This window comes from Leptonychotes weddellii, chromosome X (genome assembly GCF_054177405.1).
Source record: "Leptonychotes weddellii isolate Sample4059 chromosome X, ASM5417740v2, whole genome shotgun sequence".
Taxonomy (NCBI): domain Eukaryota; kingdom Metazoa; phylum Chordata; class Mammalia; order Carnivora; family Phocidae; genus Leptonychotes; species Leptonychotes weddellii.
Window position 1 is genome coordinate 56,158,619 of NC_138385.1, and position 16,521 is coordinate 56,175,139.

Here is a 16,521-nt window from a genome sequence, read left to right on the forward strand (position 1 = left end):
GAAGAGTTCTTTGTATATTAAAGTCCTTTATTGGATATGGGTTTTGCAAAATTTTTTTCTAGTCTGTGGTTTGTCTTTTCATTCTCTTGACACTGTTTTTTCAGAGCGAATATTTTTAATTTTAATGAAGTCCTGCTTATCAATTTCTTCTTTCATGAATTACACTTTTGATGTTGGATCTAAAACTCATCACCCAACCCAAGTTCACATATTCTTTTATATTTGCTTTTAGAAGTCTTACAGTTTTCCATTTTATATTTAAGGTCTGTGATCCATTTTGAGAGAAATTTTGTTAAAAGTGTAAGGTCTCTAAGTAAGTTCACTTTTAAACATACAATTGATTCCAACACTATTTGAAAAGACTACCCTTTCACCACTGAGCACTCTTTCTGCCTTTGTCAAAGATCAGTTTGCAATATCTGCATGAGTCTGAGTTCTCTATTCTATATCTATATGTCTGTCCTTCTACCAGTAGTATGCTATCTTCATAACTGTAGTTTTATAATAAGTCTTGAAACCAAATGGCGTGAGTCCTTCAACTTTGTGCTTCTTCCACACTATGTTACTTGTTACAGTGTTTGCCTTTCCATATAAAGCTTAGAATCAGTGTCACAAATGATGCCAAAGACATTAACAGGAAAATGAAGTAATACTACAAACAACTATATGCTCCATGAATTTGATAAATTAGATGAAATGGAACAATTATTTGAAAGATCACCAAAGCTCACTCAAGAAAACTTGAATAGCCCTATACCTAGAAAATAAACTGGACTGCAAGTTACATACCAAAAGATGAAAACTTCAGGCCTAGATAGTTTCATTGGTAAATTCTACCAATCGAATAAGAAATAATCCCAATTCTACACAATCAATTCCATTAAAAAGAAGAGGAAAGAAGATGTCCCATTTATGAAGCCAGTATTATCCTGTTCACAAATCGAGAGAGAAATATTGCCAGAAAATTACAAATCAGTATCTCCAATGAACACAGATGTAAAAACTGCCACAGAATGTTTGCAAATAAAATGCAGTAATATGAAAAAATATATATCACAATCATATTGGTTTCATCCAAGAAATATAAGGTTAGTTCAACATTCAAAAATCAATAAAATTCAGGGTACCTGGGTGGCTCAGTCAGCTAAGCCTCCGACTCTGAATTTCAGCTCAGGTCATGATCTCAGGGTTCTCTCTACCCCATTCCACACTGTACTGAAAGGCCTACCAGTTCAATAAAGCAAGAAAAACTATTATAAGGTACACATGTTAGAAAGGAAAAAATTAATTTGCAGGAAACATTGTCCAAAAAATCTCAAATAATCTACCAAAAAAAAAAAAAAAAACCCTCTTAGAATGAAAAAGTGAGTTTAGCAAGGTAGCAGAATATAAGGTCAATAGACAAGTCAGTCATATTCCTATATATGGCTATAATTGGAATTTGAAATGAAAAAAAAGGGCGCCTGGGTGGCTCAGTTTGTTAAGCGACTGCCTTCGGCTCAGGTCATGATCCTGGAGTCCCTGGATGGAGTCCCGCATCGGGCTCCCTGCTCGGCGGGGAGTCTGCTTTGCCCTCTGACCCTATCCCCTCTCATGTGTTCTCTCTCATTCTCTCTCTCTCAAATAAATAAATAAAATCTTAAAAAAAAAAAAAAAGAAAAATCATAAAATTTATAATAGCAACCCCAAAAATAAAATTCTTACATATAAATCTAACAAAATATGTGCAAGAACTGTATGTGGAAACAACAAAATATTAATGAAATAAATCAAAAGAGATCTAGATTAATAGGGAGAAATACTATGCCCATGAATTGGAAAACTTAGTAAGATATCAAATCACCCCAATTCATCTATAGAGTCAATGCCATCCCAATCAAAATCTCAGCAACTTCTTTTTATAGATTTTTTTAAAGATATTTTTGCAGAGAGGAACATTAATGTAAAAAGAGACATTCTCTGACACACAGCACAAAGGAAAAACTTAACCTGAAGCTGAAATAGTCCTTTAGGAAAACTAGAGGCTACTATACTAGCCAAACAACTCTGCTCCCTAAGTAGGGGTGTCACAATGAGAAAAGCAAGCCATTTCCCCTCCTCTCAGCTCCAGAGCAGCAGTGCAGGTTTTGCCAAGGGGCAGAGACAGGTTGTAACAAAGAGAGCTCAAAAGGTATCCCCAAGGGAACAGACTTAATTTGGAATACCCTGGGGGAAAAATCAATCCTAAGAGTACTCCCAAAAACAATAGAAATTTTGTTGGTAAGCAGTTAAATGGAGACTGGTAACTACATGAGAGCAACAAGCTAAAAAACACCAGTTAAAAGTTTACCAGAGAGAACCAGGGAAAGAGATACAGCATCCCTTTCGTGGTCTGTATATACACTCTAAGACCACAGTGGAATTAAACCAGAAATCAGTAATAGAAACATAACTGGAAAACCCCAAAATATTTGCAGATTAAATAACACACTTCTAACAATCTGTCAAAACTCACAAGGAGAAACAGAGAATCTTATTAGGCCTGTATCTATCAAAGAAATGGAATCAATAATTAACCCTCCAAAACAGAAAGCATCAGACCCAAATGGGTTCACTGGTCAATTCTATCAAACATTTAATAAGATATAATACCAATTCTCTAAAATCTCTTCAGAAAATAGAAGCAGAGGAAATACTTCTTCATTCTATGAGGTCAACATTACCCTAACACCCAAATGAAAAACACTGTAAGAAAAAAATACAGCACATCAACATCTCTCATTAGCAAAGATGCACAAATACCCAACAAACTAGCAAACTGAATCCAAATATATGAGAAGAATTATACACCACGACAAAATGGGGTTTGTCTCAAGTATGCAAGCCTAATTCAGCATTAGAAAATCGATGAATGTAAACCATCACAACAACTAAAGAAGAAAAATCACGAGATCACATCAATAGATGCAGAAAAAGCATTGGACAAAACCCAACACCCACTCATGATAAAAACTCTCAGCAAATTAGGAATATAGAACTTCCTCAACTTAATCAAGAGCCTCTACCAAAAAAATACAGCTAATATAGTAAATGGTGAGAAATTGGAAGAATTCCCACAAAGATCAAGAAGGCAAGGATGTCTCTCTCTCACTACTCCTTTTTGAATTGTACTAGAAGTCCTAACTAATGCAAATTGTGTAAGACTGTTGAATCACAGACCTGTACCTCTGAAACAAATAATACATTATATGTTAAAAAAAAAAAGAAGAAGATAGTAGGAAGGGAGAAATGAAGGGGGGGAAATCGGTGGGGGAGACAAACCATGAGAGACTATGGACTCAGAGAAACAAACTGACGGTTCTAGAGGGAAGGGAGGGGATGGGTTAGCCTGGTGATGGGTATTAAAGAGGGCACGTACTGAATGGAGCACTGGGTGTTATACGCAAACAACGAATCATGGAACACTACATCAAAAACTAATGATGTACTGTATGGTGACTAACATAACATAATAAAAAAAAAGACAAGAAAAGAAAATAAAAGGAACACAGACTGGGAAGAAAAAAATATGACTGTCTTTGTTTGCAGATGACATGATAGTCTATGTATAAAATCCTAAAGACTAAAAAACCCAAACTGGAACTAAGAAGCAATTACACCAAGGTTGCAAGATACAGGGTTAATATACAAAATTAACAGTTTTCCTATAGGCCAGCAATAAGTGGAATTTGAAGTTAAAAACAATACTGGTTACATTCACACATTCACACTACCCAAAATGAAATACTTAGGTATAAATCTAACAAAATATTTACAAGATCTATATGGGGAAAACTACAAAACCCAGATGACAGACATCAAAGAACTAAAAAATGGAAACATATTCCAGGTTCACAGATAGGAAGACTAAATACTAATCTTTGTCAACTCATGATGAGGTTATGTCCCCAAAAAAACTCATCATAAGTTGAAAATATAAGTCAAAAAAGCATTTAATACAGGGGCGCCTGGGTGGCTCGGTCGTTAAGCGTCTGCCTTCGGCTCAGGTCATGATCCCAGGCTCCTGGGATCAAGCCCTGCATCGGGCTCCCTGCTCGGCGGGAAGCCTGCTTCTCCCTCTCCCACCCCCCCTGCTTGTGTTCTCTCTCTCTCGCTGCGTCTCTCTCTGTCAAATAAATAAATACAGGGGCGCCTGGGTGGCTCAGTTGGTTAAGCGACTGCCTTCGGCTCAGGTCATAATCCTGGAGTCCCGGGATCGAGTCCCGCATCGGGCTCCCTGCTCAGCGGGGGGTCTGCTTCTCCCTCTTCCCTCTCGTGCTCTCTGTCTCTCATTCTCTCTCTCTCAAATAAATAAATAAAATCTTTAAAAAATAAATAAATAAATACATACATACATACATAAATAAATAAATAAAAGCATTTAATACATCTAACCTACTGAACATTACTGCCTAGCCTCTGAACATGCTCAGAACACTTATACTAGCCTACATTTGGGCAAACTCATCTAACACAAAGCCCATTTTATAATAAAGTGCTGAAAATCTCATGTAATTTATTGAATAATGTTCAGAAAGTGAAAAAAACAAAATGGCTGTATGGGTACAGAATGATTTTAAATGTATTAGTTGTTTATCCTCATGATCTCATGGCTAGCAGCTCACTGCCACTGCCCAGTATCACAAGAGTGTATCATACTAGATATTGCTAGCCCAGGAAAAGATCAAAATTTAAAATCTGAAGTACAATTTCTACTAAATGTGTATCATTTTCCACCATCATACAGTCAAAAAATCTAAGTTGAACCATCGTAAATTGGGGACCATCTGTATTGTCAAGGTGTCAGTTCTTCCCAATTTGTTTCAACATACTCAATGTAATCCCAATCAAAATCCCAGCAAATTATTCTACAGATTATCAACAAACTGATTCTAAATTTTATATGGAGAAGTAAAAGATCTGGCATAGCTAACGCAATACTGAAGAAAAACAATGTTGTAGGACTGACACTATCTGACTTCAAGACTTGCTATAAAGCTACAGTAATCAAGACACTGTGCTATGGCCGAAGGAATAGACAAACAGATCAACAGAATAGAGAGCCTAAGCCCAGAAATAGACTCACAAGGACATACTCAACTGATCTTTGACAAAGGAGCAAAGGTAATTCAGCAGAACCAAAAGTCTTACCCATAAATGGTGACTGAATAACTAACTGGACATCCACATGCAATAAAATGAATATTTTCTAGACACTGACCTTATAGTCACAAAATTAACTCAAAATGGATCACAGACCTAAATATAAAATGTAAAACTATGAAACTCCTAGAAGAGAACACAGGGGAAAATCTAGATGAATTTGGGTATGGTGAAGACTTTCTAGATACGCCAAGATCTATGAAAAAAATTTCTGATAATTCAAAACTTCTGCTCTGCAAAAGACACTATCAAAAAAAAAAAAAGGGACACAGACTGAAAGAAAATATTTGTAAAAGACATTATCTGATAAAAGACTATTATCTAAGGGCACCTGGGTAGCTCAGTCCGTTGAGTGTCTGCCTTCAGCTCAGGTCATTATCTCAGGGTCCTGGAATTGAGTCCCACGGGCTCTCTGCTCAGCAGGGAGGCTGCTTCTCCCTCTCACTCTCCCTCTGTGCTCTCCCCCCCTCTCTCTCTCAAATAAATAAAATCTTAAAAAAAAAAAGATTATTCAAAATACCCAAACACCCTTAAAACTCAACAAGAAAACCCAATTAAAAAATGAGCAAAACACCTGAACAAACACACTTTACCAAAGATATAGATGACAAATAATCATATAAGATGCTCCACAACATATATCATCAGGGAAATGCAAATTAAAATAACAGTGAGATACCACTATATACCTATTACAATGATCAAAATCTGGACCTCTGAGAATACCAAATACTAAAGAGGCTGTGGAGCAACAGGAACTCTCATTCATTGCCAGTGGGGATGCAAAATGGTACAGCCACTTTGTAAGACAGTTTGGTAGCTTCTTACAAGACTAAACATACTCTTATAATACAATCTAATAATCACACTTCTTGGGTATTTACCTAAAGGAGCTGAACACTTACACCCATACAAAAACCAGCACACAGATGTTTATGGCAGCTTTATTCATTAATTGCCAAAATCAGGAAGCAATCAAGACATCCCTCTATAAGTGAATGACTAAACTGGTACACTGAGATAATGGAATATTCAGCGCTAAAAAGAAATGAGCTATCAAGCCATGAAAAGACAAACAGGAACCTTAGATGTGTATTACTAAGTGTAAGAAGTCAATTTGAAAAGACTACATAATGTATGATTACAACTATCTGACATTCTGGAAAACACAAAACCATCAAGACTGTAAAAAAGATCAGTGGTTGCCTGACGCTAAGGGAGAGAGAAGCACAGGGGATATTTAGGGCAGTTATGGGAAAACCAAGAAACTAGACTAACCAAAACAGTTTTGGGGGGGGTGGAAAAAAACAATTGGAGCACTCACACTACCTGTTTTCAAGACTTACTTCAAAACTTATTCTGCAGCATTAGCAAAATGACAGACACAGAGATCAGTGGAACAAAATGGCCTATCTAGAAATAGACCCACACATATATATGGTCAATTAATTGGTGGCACTGATATAAAAAGAGTTCAAGGGAAAAAACACAGGATTTTCAACAAATAGTACTGGAATTATTAGAGAATGAGGGGAAAGGGCTAACTATAAAGGAGCATGAGACAAATTTTTTAGGCTATGAAACAATTTTATATCTTGACTACAGTAATAGTTATACTGTGAAGTTCTTCGTGAAAACTCACAAGTGTAAAACTAAGGAGGGTGAATTTTACATTATTAAAATTACACTTCAGTAAACCTAAAAAAATATTTAAAACCTAGATACTACATAGTAAAAATCATGATATAAATATATTAAGATAATGGAAAGGACCAGCAGTTGAGTATGTATATAATATAGCTGAATTCAGGTTGGGAGTTAGAAGGGTATGTGGATTGGGGCGCCTGGGTGGCTCAGTTGGTTAAGCAACTGCCTTCGGCTCAGGTCACGATACTGGAGTCCTGGGATCGAGTACCACATCAGGCTCCCTGCTCAGCAGGGAGTCTGCTTCTCCCTCTGACCCTCCCCCCTCTCATGCTCTCTCTCCCTCATTTCTCTCTCAAGTAAATAAATAAAATCTTAAAAAAAAAAAAAGGAAGCGGATGTGAAGGAGAGTTAACTATCATCCAGGGTGGGCAGTAATAGATAACGGCTAAAACTTAAAAATTAAAAACAAAAAACAAAAAACTACACTAGCATATGATTTGGATACACAGATCTAACAGAAAAATTGAGATTTCAGCATGATTTGGTTTGCTCTGAGAATGGAAAATTAAGGGGTGAGGGAAATCAGACAACTGTGTTTTTATTTAAACAAACTTATAAAGCTATACAACTCTACTATATGGTAGATCTTTTATTTTTTAATTTAAATCAAAAGAAGTACATCTACATATTGAATATGTGCAATTAGTTCACTGGTAACATTAAACTATTGTTTAGTTAATTTATAAACTGCATTTTACATGAAGTTTAGAATCACTTAAAAGATGCACAAGAAGATGGGGATGCGGAGGCTTCTAAATATGAAGGAACAGCATATTCCCTAAGTCCAAGCATTACTTAAACAAACAGCTAAGTAGCCACCTAGTGTAAAATTTCAACTTAATCAGCTGAAGTCTCTGAGGCTGGGCACTGACTACAGGAGTAATTCTGGCGCTCTACCCCCCACCAATTGGGAAGACCGAAAACTACTTCACTACAAAAACCTGATATGTAGTATGACGAAGGTGGGCCCTGATCACCTATGCTTTCACCAAACTGGAGCTTTCCTCTAACCTCCTATTCTCAGTCTACATGACTAGTCTTCATTCCTGTTAGGAGTCTTGCCCTGTACCTCAATCTTTTGGTTTGGGTCCTGCACCAATCTAAACCAACCATCAGGGGATGACAGTGTGCTAGTATCTGTCTGCCTGAGTAACGTAACTACCTAGAAGTTTCCTGCTAAAATGCTCTACCCACCAATTTGGATTCCATCCCTCTGAACGCCAGGCCAGATCAGACATACATCTGCCATGTCCCCTACCCCCAAACACGCACTTTAGACCAGTAGTTTTAAAGCTGTTAGAAGAGTTTACACTCTTAAAACTTTTTGACAAAACAAAGAGCTTTAGTTGATTTATTTACTCTAAGAGAAAGTAAACTAAAAAGCCTTCTAAATATTTAAAATACCTATTAATAATTAGTCAATTTAATAATTAACTTGGTTAACTTAAATGGTTGATGTTTTATTTACTTATAATCCTGACCCTAATCTTAATACATCACATACATAATAAATTTAACATAATGAGTTTTTGTGCAAAATTACTTTCAAAACCAAATAACCCTAGTGATGAACAGCACTGTCTTATACATATTTATACATGTTTGCAATTCTCCTTAATGCTTGGTTTAATAGAAGACAGCTGGAGCCTCATATCTGCTTCTCCATTCAAGCTATTATGAAATGTTTTGCTTGAGTGGAAATATATGAAGAAAGTCCTACCTGATATGAAGTCGAAAAAGAAGTATTTTAATATCCTTTCAGATAGTTATGAATATTCTTCAATGGTACTATACCAAAACTCAACAAGTGGTAGTTTCTCAAAGATCAGCTGAAATGTAGGAATATAAAAACATAACTTATCATACTCTGTTATCTTAAAATCCTCTGGTCTGTCTTTCCCTTTCAATGAATATTTAACCCATGCATGATTATGGAACATCCTACAAGGGTCATTTAGAAAATACTGGTCTACTGAGTCATGCAGATCCTCAAAATGTTACATATTTCATTAGATGATATTTTAAAAATCATATTCATTAAAATCTCTCATGTCATCAGAAAAATCTAAGTATTGGTGAAACTATAAATATAAAGCTCACACAGATGGACGTTAAGTTTACAAAAATTCTAAATTTTGTTTGAAAGCTAAAATTTTAAATGGGCAACAAATACTATCAGGTGGTTTCCTTGAAAGGATAAGCTCACTGACGTAGAAAAAATATATGCCTAATACCCAAATATGAAAAACCATTTTGTCTATCAGTTATTCTTCTAAGTAAACCGTTATAAGTGAAAAAAGTGAGCAGCAGTTTTCTATGATGTTACGGGTGATTTTCCAAGGCAATCACCATAACTCAGTTTGCAGAAGTGATTCATGCTTGCTTCCCTTTTTATCACACAACATTAAGACATGTACTCATGGGTCTATATTTAATATAATTAATTATATAATTGACATTTATTGCTCAACATTTTTTTAAGAAAAATTGATTTTTTTTTTTTTTTTTAGTACAAGTACATGGTGAGGAATACAATGACCACTGGTACAGTTTGGTACCACTACCTTCGTACTCAGGCAGAGGCAGATTTATTTTCCGCTGCTTTGACACCATCAGTGCAGATGTCAACACAGTAAAAGTAAAGTAACAACTTCATACTATTCTGAAAATATCTTCCACTTTGCAGTTCCCTTGAAAAGCCCACACACTGAAAATTCTATCATACTGTTAGCCACCACCTCAGGTGTTACGTCCCCCTGGATGTGCAACTACCCTATTACGGCTTATTGCCCTTTCCCAACAGTACTACTGACATCTACACTAATCTAAGCAATGATAATTTCACTATTATTTAACCTGTTTTGTAGAAAACAAGGGATAAAAAAACAAAACAAATACCACACTTCATTTCCAAATCAATAAGGGTTTCTCACTCCTCCCAGGAACTACTAAAGCTGTGTCTTCTGAATAGCTGAGTTTTCTGAATTAGCTGAGGGTTTACACCACATGCAAACTTTTTTTTTAACTTTAGAAGAGAATCCTAAAATGTGTAACATACATTTCTGACTAACAAAACAGATGATGTAACTATAACTTAACCTTTTCTGGATGCCATCTACATTGTATTGTCCCAGATTACTCTATTTTATATATATTTGCCTCCTTATCTGCAGTCAGGTTATGAGCTGCACTTGTAGTAAAGATCAATGTATCATGCTATGGACTTGGAAACCAGATTTATTAGAATTATGTATTAAAGGCTCCAAGTGAGAGATTCACTGAAATGAATTCAATATGAGCTCTAGTACAGACACTGCTGTACCTCTTTTAGCTATTCAAAATACTTTTATTGTACTTTTGAGCTGTGTTCAAAACACTTTAACTGGCTCAACAGTTGAGTTCCAGATATTAAGATGATATTGTACCTGCATCTAAAATGAAGCCTTGTCCAGACAACTTGATATCCACAAAAAAAAAAAGGCTTGATAAATCAGTAATTCAAGACCAGAGAGTTTAATTAAACCTGTAATTTTAAGATAAATGTACATTCATATGCAGTTCTTAGAAATAATACAAAGATAACCCTTTTACTGTTTACCCACATTACTCCAACAGCAACAGCTTACAAAACCATACTACAACATCACCACCAGGATACTGTTATTGATAGTCAAGACGCACTATCAATACTTACTTAAAAAAAATAAGACATCTGGGAATTTCTACATTGTTACCATTATGAATAAGATTTTGTTCATTTAAGATGAACAAAAATAGCACTATTTTTTTTTTTTAATTTTATTTATTTGAGAGAAAGAGTGAGAGAGTGCGCGAGGGCGCCCACGTGCGCACGGGCGGGGGGGGGGGGTGCAGAAGGAGAAGGAGAAACAGACTCCCCGCTAAGCAGGGAGCCTGATGCAGGGCTCAGATCCAGGAATCATGACCTGAGCTGAAAGCAGAGGCTTAATTAACAGATTGAGCCACCCGGGTGCCCCCAGGACATTTTCATTAACACAAAGATATTTCATGCAATCTTTTATAACCCATCACCCTCCTGAACCCAACCCCATCCTTGAAACTTCACCACCACTACTCTAATTTCCATTTCTATGATTTTGTCATTTTCAGAATACTATATAAATGGTATCTTCCGCAATTGGATTTTTTTTTCACTCAGCATAATTCTCTGGGGATTCACCCAAGTTGTATCAATTTCATTCTCTTTTCATCCTAAGTGGTATTACGCATATCAAGAATTTAGCTAAGCTTCTCCATGGTATTGCTGCCTCGGCATCCATTTTGTTTGGCTAACAGGCCTCAAGAGGCCTTAAACTGACATTAGCTCTTCATGCAAACACATACCCTAGATAACAGCCTGCATAGTCACAACTATGTTAAGTCCTGATACAACTTCCCCAATGGCCCTTGTGATAGTCTCCCTTGCCTCCCAGGGCTTTTCCCTTGTGCACCCCTTATACTGTAACACTGAGAAGCTTACCAACACCTTGCTTTTCTTGGTTTGAATTGACCAATCCAGTCTTAGCCCAGAAACCCCAAAGCACTACCTACAGACCACAACAAAGGCATGTGCTCCAGGTCCTGACCTGCTGTCTACCTGCACCCTGCCTTGACTTCTTCATGTGGCTCCTCAAGATGTGCAGTGTACTTACCTCCAAGGACTTGTGAGTGATGAACTTGCCTATTTCCAATTTTCCTTGTGATCTCTTATAGCACCTAGGCCTACCATCAAACACCCCAAGGGGCTTTACTTAACAAATGTTAATTTGGGGTGCCTGGATGACTCAGTCAGGTAGGCATCCCACTCTTGGTTTCCATTCAGGTCGTGATCTCATGGGTTGTGGGACTGAACCCGACGTATGGTTCCGTGCTTGGCAGGGAGTCTGCTTGGGGATTCTCTCTTTCTGCCCCTCCCCCTGCTCTCTCTCAAGTGATTAAATAAATCTTTTAAAAAAAAAATGTTAATTTAACAACTTGCAATGAACATACCACAATTTGTTTAGGCATCCAACCATTAAAAGACATCTGGGGGGGCGCCTGGGTGGCTCAGTCGTTAAGCGTCTGCCTTCGGCTCAGGTCATGATCCCAGAGTCCTGGGATCGAGCCCCGCATCGGGCTCCCTGCTCGGCGGGAAGCCTGCTTCTCCCTCTCCCACTCCTCCTGCTTGTGTTTCCTCTCTCGCTGTCTCTGTCAGATGAATAAATAAAAATCTTAAAAAAAAAAAAAAATTAAATAAATAAATAAATAAATAAATAAAAGACATCTGGGAAGGGGTGTCTGGGTGGCTCAGGTGGTTAAGCATCTGCCTTTGGCTCAGGTCAACATCTCAGGGTTCTGGGATCCAGCCTCGCATCGGGCTCCCTGATTAGCAGGGATTATGCTTCTCCCTCCCCTCTGCCCCTCTGCCCCCACTGCCCACTCATGCTTGCTCTCTCTCAAATAAATAAAATCTAAAAAATAAAAGAATTTAAAAAATAAATTAAAAAAATAAGACATCTGGGAATTTCTACATTGTTACTATTATGAATAAGATGCTATGAACATTCATATACAGCTTTTTGTGTGACATAGATTTTCATTTCTCTGGGATTTATTTTTTACACTCAAGAGTGTAACTGCAGAGTTATACAGTAGTTGCATTTTTAATATAAGAAACCGCTAAACTTTTCCAGAATGTCTGTATCATTTTACATTCCCATCAAAAACATGAGTAATCCAGACTATCTGCATCCTAACCAATACTTGATGTTACCACTATTTTTCATTTTATTATTTTTATAGGTAAATATATTTCCTTGTGGTTTTAATTTGTATTTAAAAAATGGCTAATAATGTTGAACAGCTCTTCCTTTTCTAATGTGCCATCTGCATATCTTCTTCCTTGAAATATCCCTTCATGTCTTTTGTCCATATTCTAACTGGATTGACGGTCTAGTTTTTTACTATTTGGTTTCTAGTTTTTTAATGTATTTATTACTAAATATACTAGTATTTACATGCAAAATACAGTTTACAAATAAATTCTTGCCACTCTGTAGTCTCTCTACATGCTCTTACCAGTCTTTAGCAGAATAGGAGTTTTTAGTTTTCATGAGGTTTAATTCTTCAATTTTTCCTTTTATAGGTCATGCTTTTGAAGTTAAATATATGAACTCCTTGTCCACCCCAAGATTCTGAAGACTTTCTCCTGTTTTCTTCCAGAAGTTTTATAGTTTAAGTTTTACATTTTACACTGAAGTCTAGAATTTGTTTTCAGTTCATTTTTGTACAAGGTGTGAAACTCAGGTCATCTTTTTCCCCCCTATGGATGTCCAGTTGTTCAAGCACCACTATTGAGAAGGCTCTTTCCCTACTGAACTGTTTTTCTGCTTTTGTCAAAATCAGGTGGGCATAATTGTGTCTATTCCTCAGTTCTTGATTTTGTCATATTGACATGTATGTGTCTATCCCTCTACCAGTGTAACACCGTCTTGATTATTCTAAACATATACTAGACATTAATAGTAAGTAGAATGATTCCACCAATTCAGTCTTTTTCAAGATTGTTTTAGCTATTCTAGGGCCTTTGCTTTTTCATATAAATTTTTATTTATTTTTTAAAGATTTTATTTATTTATTTGACAGAGAGAAAGCACAAGCAGGAGGAGCAGGAGAGGGAGCAGCAGACTCCCTGCTGAGCAAGGAACCTGATGCAGGGCTCAATCCTGGGACTCTGAGATCATGACCTGAGCCAAAGGCAGACCCTTAACCAACTGAGCCACCCAGGCACCCCAAATTCATTAATTTCTTACCTTATTATTTCCTTCCTTTAGCCGGTCTGGGGTTAATTATGCTTTTTTTTTTTTTTTGTCTTTTTTAGTTTCTTGAAGTGGGAAGTAGATTATGGAATTGACACCTTTCCTCATTTCTAACGAAAATATTTAGTGGTGGGATGCCTGGCTGGCTCAGTCAGGTTAAGTGTCTGCCTTCCGCTCAGGTCATGATTCCAGGGTCCTGAGACTGAGTCCTGCATCAGGCTCCTTATCAGCAAGAGGCCTGCTTCTCCCTCTGCCTGCCGCTCTCCCTGCTTGTGCTCTCTTCCTCTCTCTCTCTCTGACAAATTAAAAAAAAAAAAAAAAAAGTATTTAGTGGTATAAATTCTTCTCCATATAATGCTTTAATACTTTGTCTCACCTATCTTGATAGCTACGCTTATATGTTTTCAGATACATAAACATATATATGCATATATATAAAATTTTCCCCCTTGAGACTTTTAACTTTGACCCATAGGTTATTTAAGAGTGTCGTTTAATATCCAACTGGTTAGAGTTCCTTATTTTTAATTTTTAGTTGGAGTCTATTATAGTCAGAACATACTCTGTATGATTTCAGTTATTTTAAATTTGGTGAGGTTTGTTTCATGGCTAAAGTTTGGTCTATCTTGGTAAATCTCTTTTTTAATTTGAGAGAGTGAGCGAGCCCATGGGAGTGAGGTGAGGGGCAGAGGGAGAGAGAAACTCAAGCAGACTCAGCACTGAGCACGGAGCCCGAAGCCCGATGAGGGCTCGATCTCATGACCCGAGATCACAACCTGAGGTGAAACCAAGAGACGCTTAACTGACTGAGCCTCCCAGGCACCCCTAAATCTTCTAAATTGCACAGAAAACACTATAAAATAGTATGTATTTATTATTCAGCAACAAAAAGAAATGAGCTATCAACCCAAGAAGACATAGAGGAACTTTAATACATATTGCCACATGAAAGAAGTAAAGTGAAAAGCCTACATAATGTATGATTCCAACTGTATGACATTCTGGTAAAGGCACAACAATGAAGACAGTAAAAAACATCAGTAGCTGTCAGGAGTTTGAAGGGTGGGATGGATGAAAAGGTGGGAGTACAGGGGATTTTTAGGGCAGTGTTAACTACTCTGCATGATACTGTAATGGTGAATGCATGTAATTTTAAATTTATCAAAACCAAATATAATATATAATGCAGAGTGAACCCTAATGTAAACTATAGATCGTAGTTAATATCAGTATTGGCTCAATTATAATAAATGTACCATACGAATGCAAGATAGTAGTAATAAAGAAAACTGGTTTTATTCGGGGGTGTTGTGAGAGGATATATAGAAACTGTACTGTCTCAATTTTTCTGTAAACTTAAAACTCTAAAAAATAAACCCTATTAATTAAAAAATGATAATGTATATTCTTCAGTTGTTGTATGAAATGTTCTATAAATGCCAATTAAATCTTGTTGATTTACAGTACTTTTTTTTTTTTTTTTAAGATTTTTATTTATTTATTTGACAGAGAGAGTACAAACGGGAACGGCAGGCAGAGGGAGAAGGAGAAGCAGGCTCCCTGCTGAGGATCCTGTGTCTCTGGGATCATGACCTGAGCCAAAGGCAGATGCTTAACGCACTGACCCACCCAGGCGCCCGAACTGAGTTCTTCTATACACATACTGATAGTCTTGTCTCATTGTGCCAATTGTGAAAAGACTGCTGAGTCTTACAATTCTATTGTTTGGTACATGCACTTTAGAACTGCCTTTTTTTTTTTTTTTTTTTGAGAGAGAATGTGGAAGTGGGAGAGTGGAGGGGGGAGGGGCAGAGGGAGAGAATCTTAAGCAAACTCTGCACTGAGGGAAAAGCCTGATGTGGGCTCGATCTCATAACTTTGAGATGGTGACCTGAGTCGAAATCAAGAGTCAGACACTTAACCAAGTGAACCAGCCAAGCGCCCCAGGACTGCCATATCTTATAAGTGAATTTTATCATTACAAAATGTTTGTGTGTGTGTGTGTGTGTGTGTGTGTATATATATATATATATATATATATATTTTTTTTTTTTTTTTTTTTTTTTTGTCTAAAGCCTACTTTATCTGATAATAAAATAGTCACTACTGGGGCACCTGACTGGATCAGTCGCCTAGAGCATGTGACTCTTGATCTTGGGGTTGTAAGTTCAAGCCCCATGTTGGCTGTAGAGATTACTTAAAATTAAATCTAAAAAAAAAAAGTCACTACTGCTTCCTTTGATTGAGGTTTGCATGGCATATCTCTGCCTACAACTCTACCTTCAATCTGCTTATATAATCATATTTGAAGTGAGTTTCTTATTAACATATAACTGGGTCCTGGCTATTACTCTACTCTGACAGTCTCTTGTCTTTTAAGTGACAGTCTCTTGTCTTTAAGTGTCTTAAGTGCATTTAGACCATTTAAATCTAATGTAACTGTCAATATGTTAGAGCTAACCTCTGCCATTTTATTTTTCCTTTGTTCTCTTAGTTTTCTATTTTTTTTACATGCATATATATATATACACACACATACACACGTTACTTACAACAGTCTACTACTATCAACATTTTACTAGTTCAAATCAAGTGTAGAAACCACCCCTCCTTTATGACCCTTGACCCTCTCCCAATTATACCATATTTGTCTTAAGTATTACCTTTAAGTACAATTTACATACAACACCAAAACCATGATCCACGAAAGAAATAACTGGGTAAGTTAAACTTAACTAAAATAAGTCACACTGCTTTGTACAAAACAGTACAAAGTGAAAAGACAAGCCAGAGACTAAGAGAAGATTTTGTAAAACAC

The 16,521-nt window shown here is 36.7% G+C and overlaps 1 protein-coding gene across 21 annotated transcripts in view; it reads right to left on the reverse strand.

Moving 5' to 3' along the window:
- The window catches only part of LOC115941091 (uncharacterized), a 448,023-nt gene that overhangs the window by 408,378 nt on the left and 23,124 nt on the right, over positions 1-16,521 (reverse strand). For 3 of the 21 annotated variants that reach the window (XR_014141287.1, XM_081808638.1, XM_081808634.1), the window contains exon 5: positions 1,231-4,142. The exons of the other annotated variants lie outside the window; for them this stretch is intronic. The gene's annotated coding sequence lies outside the window, so the exon portion shown is untranslated. Of the gene's footprint in view, positions 1-1,230; positions 4,143-16,521 lie in introns of those variants that run through there. 21 annotated transcript variants of the gene reach the window in all.